At 47.1% G+C, this 5,925-nt stretch overlaps 1 pseudogene; it reads right to left on the bottom strand.

Moving 5' to 3' along the window:
* Positions 1-5,925, bottom strand: part of LOC105888381 — a 92,813-nt pseudogene that overhangs the window by 17,655 nt on the left and 69,233 nt on the right.

The raw sequence follows: 5,925 nt of genomic DNA, 5'->3' as shown, positions 1-5,925 counted from the left end.
GTGTCAGTTTTTGTTTTAAAAAATAGGTTGTTTTTTAAATTTACTCAGACAGATTGGTTGTGGTGCTGATTATTGAAAGAATTATGACATCAGGCTGGGCATATGTTTTAATGTTTGACTATTCAGCATGGCTGTATATTTCATTATCTTTTTTGTGATGTGGCCACTAGAAAAGCGTAAGTGACACAGATAGCTTTCATTTTATCTCTATTGGACAAGCTGACTCAGAGGACTGCCTCCCGTTTTAAAGCTCAGGTTGCCCCCTCAAATAAAAATACAAAGTCCAGCTGGCTAATTCTAAATATAGCGTCGATTTAAAGTACGTATGCAATAGAAGTAGTAAAGTATTTTAATTAAAATTGAAATAGTGAAGTTTTAAGTTCATTTATTTATTTATTTATTTTGAGACAGAGCCTCACTTTGTCACACTCAGTAGAGTGCTGTGGTGTCTGTCACAGCTCACAGGAACATCAGTCTCCTGGGTTCTTTTGTACCTGGCACAGCAGAGAATGACAGACTCAGACTCCACTTAATGCAAAATTAAGAAGAAACTTATTATACATGGATGGGCAACCACTGCTCTGAAAGGCAGTCTGTCCTGAAATGGAAAGCAGGTTGTTTTTTATACTCTTTTTTTTATTATTATTATTTTTTGGTGTAGCAAATACAGAAGCTGAACGTTGTGGTTAGCTTAGGGTGGTGGTAACACAGTTTAAGTAAGTTTCTGAGACCTTATGACTTTCCATTAGAAGCTTTTCTTGGAATCCACCCCTTCTTCCATATTTTCTTATTTTAAGGCCTCTTCTAGGAATTTAATCCCCTTTCCCTCGAGGGGGCTGGGACCCAAGGACTCAGGAGAAGTTTTGTTTTTCAAGGGTTAGGGACTTGCTCACCACAGTTCAAAAGATTCTCTTGCCTCAGCCTACCCTGTAGCTGAGACTACAGCTTCCCCCTGCCTCTAACCCTGGGCTATTTTTTAGTTTGTCTGTTTGTTTTGTTTAGCAGGCCCTGTTCCAGTTAGAACCTACCAACCGCAGTGCATGTGGCTGGTGCACTAACCACTGAGCATGGGTGCCCAGACTCCCCTGAAATTTTAAGTTTAAATAGTAAACTATAGTAAATAGCACATGAACTTTATGTTCAGCCTGTATATAACTTTTCACCATAACATATATATATAATTGTTAACATGTTGTTTCCCTGAATGGAAAACATGTATTTACTTTGTGTAGGATATAATTTAAATTCAGCACTAAATACAAATATCCCTTAGGCAGAGCTGCATGCCAGAGAAAGCACAAAGCCCTGTGTAAAAAGAGCTACAGAGTTTGTTAGGAAAAGTCCACGTTGTAGCTCCGCCCTTCCCCCCAAGAGTTGTACCACATAGTCCTATGTAGTGGCTGTTGGTTCTGCATGAAGCTTTCTGCAATGCCAACGCCCTGGAGATTGCATTGGCTGGGAATTTCTCCCTAGTCCCCACTGTGGACCTGTTCCGACACCCCTCCGGAGGTGAGTCTAGTGTGTGTGTGAGTGTGTGGCATTTTGTTCTGGTTTGTATCTGTTCTGGTTGATGATCATCTCTGGTATCAGGTAGGGGACAAGGAGCTAGATCAGACGTGGTCGTGGACGCTTGTCCCCCGGTAGGGTTTGAGACGTCAATCTTACCTCAGGTTCTGGTTTTCTGTGGAGTCCCTGGTTAGTCAGGTCCAGTCACGCGCCGAGGGAAAGGGGTGGTCTGGAAAGAGGTGGCTAGCTGGAGACTTCTGGTGTTCTTGAGTGGTCAGTTCGATGGCCTGCCGACGGAAAGGGGGGAGTTGAAAAGAGGTGGCTATTTAGGGACTCAGAAGGGACCCCGGTCTGCCTCAGTCAGTTACGTTCAGTGGCCTGCCGACGAAAAGGGGGGAACTGAAAGGAGTATCTGGTTGGGAAGTTTCAAGTCTTTGAGGAGTCAGTTTCAGTGGCCCGCTGACGGAAAGTGGGGAACTGAAAGGAATGGCTATTTAAGGGTTTGGAAGTCAGTTCTGCTTTAGGTTTCTTATTAAGGCCTTAAGTTTGTTGTTCTTCGTGTCCTGCTTGTCAAATATTGGTTTTGAGTGTTATGTAAAGTGTAAGTTCAACCATCCTATTCAGTTTCCTAGCTTACTGCCTCATTCATTTCTAAAACCATAAGTTTCTGATACATATGGGTCTGTGGGGGGCGGACATCCCACTCACGGCCCACTCAGAAGAGGAAGAGGTCACCCTAATCCTTGACACCCCCCAGCCCACTCCTCCTCTGACTAACCTGTCTAAAATTATAATTCTGGCTGCCAGAATAATGATATTCGTTGCCTTAGTTTTCCTTTTTCTTATTCTGCTGTAAAGCTCCTCTTTTTCTTGCTCTGCTGTAAAGTTCCTCTTTTCCTCACTCTGCTAGGAAGTTCTTCTTATCACTCCACTGTGAGTCAAGTTCCTCTTTTTCTCACCCGGCTGTGAAATTCCTCTTTTTCTCACTCTGCTGTAAATCAATCCAATCATGGGACAAAATAACTCAGTCCCTTTGTCTTTAGTACTGCACCATTTTCAAGATTATAAAAACAAGGCAAGAGAATACGGATTCTCCATTTCCCGCGGCCCCGCGGCCGTCTCATCACTTTTTGCAAAAACAAGTAGCCTACTTTCAATGTAGGGTGGCCGCCCGAGGGAACATTCCACCTCCCCATTATTTACCAGGTCAAAAGTATTGTCTACAAGGCTGACAGTGGGCGCCCAGACCAGATCCCCTACATCACCGCGTGGCAGGATCTAGTCGAGAACCCCCCGAAGTGGTTAAAACTCATACTCCTACCCCCTGAGAGAGGTGCCACTCAAATTTTATCTCTACAGGAAGGACAGAAACATAAACCGAAACCCACAGCTCCCCCCGTCCTTCAAGGACCATCCCCTGAGGAGTACCTCCCACGGTTCCTGAAGGGGCTCCCCTACCCTTGCCAGCTCCTGCAGCCGAGGCTGCTGGAGGGGAAGCTCAGCCATTAAGGGAAGCTCAGCCATCAGAAGAGGTGGCAGGTTGGGCAAGCCCACCCCACACCAGGAGCCACGGACGCCTGACCCCAACCCCTGACTCCACTGTCCTCCCCCTGAGGGCCTCAGGGCTCCCACTGAAAGGGCCAGACCAATGCCATTTTGTTGGTTACTGCATAAGATCTATTCCACCCCAACCCACCTTCCTCCACCCCTGGTTGCACATACTGTTTATTGCATAAGTTCTGTTCCTAACTCCTAGCCCTCAGGGCCACTCCCTGGTGACTCCCCCACCCCAGGTTGCACAGGCACTGAGCCATTAATTGAGTCACCTTAGGCAAACAGCTGCCATAATAAGCAATAAATTTCTATTTCCTTGAAATACAGGTATTTCCCTCCAGCTGCCTAATCAGGCTGCACCACCTCTAGACCCCGGTTAAGAGACCCCCCAACCCTCACCTGTACCAATCCAAATCCTCCTTTACTAGTGAAATCATCAACCACCAATGCAAATCCTCCTTTACTAATGAAATCACCAACCACCAATCAAGAGTGTACTCGTAATGGACCCTACCCTTATTGCTTTCTGTACCCCATAAAAACTTGCTCTACCCTGAGTTCGGGGCTCTTCCTCGGTGTGTACACCAGGAGAGTTCAGGCCTGGGCCTGAATAAAACTCACCTTGTGCCTTTTACATCAGAGTTTGTCTCGGACTGTCTGTGGGGAGTCTCAGGGGAATTTTGAGCATAACAGCACCTGATAATCAGGGCAGGTCCCTTATGTACTACTGGCCCTTTGACACCAGTGATTTATACAACTGGAAACTACAAACTCCCAAATTCTCTGAGAAACCCTCAGCCCTCATTGACCTATTAGACTCTATAATCTTGACCCACCTCCCTACGTGGGAAGATTGCCAACAGTTATTACAGATCCTGTTTACCACTGAGGAATGGAACCGCATCCTGAACGAGGCTCGGCGATCTGTACTCGGCCCGGACGGGCTCCCCACCACTAACCAGGCTCTGATTGATGCTGTTTTCCCTTTGACTCGCCCAGAATGGGACTTTAATACCCCTGAAGGTAAGGAGAGACTCTGGGTGTACCGCCAGACTCTGATGGGAGGGCTCCGTAAGGCTACCAGGAAGCCAACCAATATCAGTAAGGTAGGAAACGTGCAACAGGAAAAGACAGAGGCCCCTTGCTGCTTTCCTTGAAAGAATTATGGAGGCATCCGCACTTACACTCCCATGGACCCAGAAGCAGAAGAGAATAAGGCAGCAGTTGTCATGTTTTTTGTCAACCAATCTGCCCCAGATATTAGACAGAAATTACAGAAGTTAGATAGGTTGGGGGAAAAGTCCCTTAAAGACTTACTGGAAGTAGCTGAAAGGGTGTACAATAATAGAGAGACCCAGGAAGAAAAAAAAGAAAGATCAGCCAGGCGGCAGACCCAGGAATTAGGCAAGATTCTATTAGCCACTACGGCCCACTCCCCAAGGGAAAGAGAGAGAAGGCTTAATGAGCTGGTTATAGGTGGAGAAAAGGGGAGCAGAGAACACACCCTCTTAGAAAGGAATCAGTGTGCTTACTGTAAGGAGATTGAACATTGGAAAAAAGAGTGCCCCCTAAGAAATCAGAGGAAGCCTCCGATCCCAGTCTTGAAACTGTCTGGGTTTGAAGATTAGGGCCGTCAGGGCTCATCTCCCCTCCATGAGCCCCAGGTAACTCTCACAGTAGAGGGGACTCCCATATCTTTCTTAGTAGACACAGGAGCACAACATTTAGTTTTGACCCAAGACAGTGGCCCAATAGATACAAAGAAATCCTGGGTCCAAGGGGCCACTGGAATAAAACAGTATTCATGGACTACCCGAAGAACGGTGGACTTAGGTGTGGGCCGGGTATCCCACACTTTCATGGTTATCCCTGAATGTCCTTACCCCCTCCTGGGACGTGACTTACTTAGTAAGGTGGGGGCCCAAATCACCTTTAAGGATGGGGGCCAGGAGGTCACCAACCTAAAGGGACAGCCAATTCAAGTTCTCACAATGGCTCTTCAAGATGAATATAGACTTTACAGTTCCCCCACTGAAGGGAACGGAACCCTAACATGGAGTGGTGGCTACGGGAATTCCCAATTGCATGGGCAGAGACTGGAGGGATGGGGAACGCTTCCCATCGCCCCGCTGTGGTCGTAGAACTGAAAGCCACAGCCTCGCTGGTGCATGTGCCAATACCCTATGCCCCAAGAGGCAGGAGCTGGTATCACACTCCACATCCGCCAATTGCTACAAAATCAGATTTTAGTGCCATGTCAATCAGCCTGGAATACACCCTTGTTACCTGTAAAGAAACCACTGACCAATGATTATCAGCCAGTGCAGGACCTAAGGGTAGTAAACAAAAGAGTTATGGATATTCACCCCACAGTTCCCAATCCGTATACACTACTCAGCACCCTAACCCCAGACAAAGATTGGTACACTGCATTAGATTTAAAAGATGTCTTCTTTAGTCTCCATCTAGCTTCCCAGAGCCAGCCTCTGTTCGCCTTTGAGTGGAGTGACCCAGACCAAGGACTCCACGGCCAGTTGACGTGGACCCGCCTGCCACAGGGATTCAAAAACTCACCCACCATATTCGATGAGGCCCTGCACGAAGACCTCAGTGAGTACAGACAGCTCCACCTCCAGGTCACCCTCCTGCAGTACGTAGATGACTTGCTGACTGCGGCCAGCACTAAGGAAGAGTGCCTCTTAGCCACTGCAAACCTGCTAACTACTCTGGGGAGCCAAGGATACTGCACTTCAGCCAAGAAGGCCCAGATATGTCAACAGTCTGTAAGTTATCTGGGGTATGTCTTAAAGGGAGGGCAATGGTGGCTCACTCAAGCCCGCAAGGAGACAGTTTTTTTTTTTTTTT

Source organism: Otolemur garnettii, unplaced genomic scaffold (assembly GCF_000181295.1).
Source record: "Otolemur garnettii isolate 467f Iridium unplaced genomic scaffold, OtoGar3 scaffold00335, whole genome shotgun sequence".
Classification (NCBI taxonomy): Eukaryota; Metazoa; Chordata; class Mammalia; order Primates; family Galagidae; genus Otolemur; species Otolemur garnettii.
The sequence above is the reverse complement of the archived record's forward strand: the minus strand, read 5'-3'. Positions and strand labels throughout refer to the sequence as shown.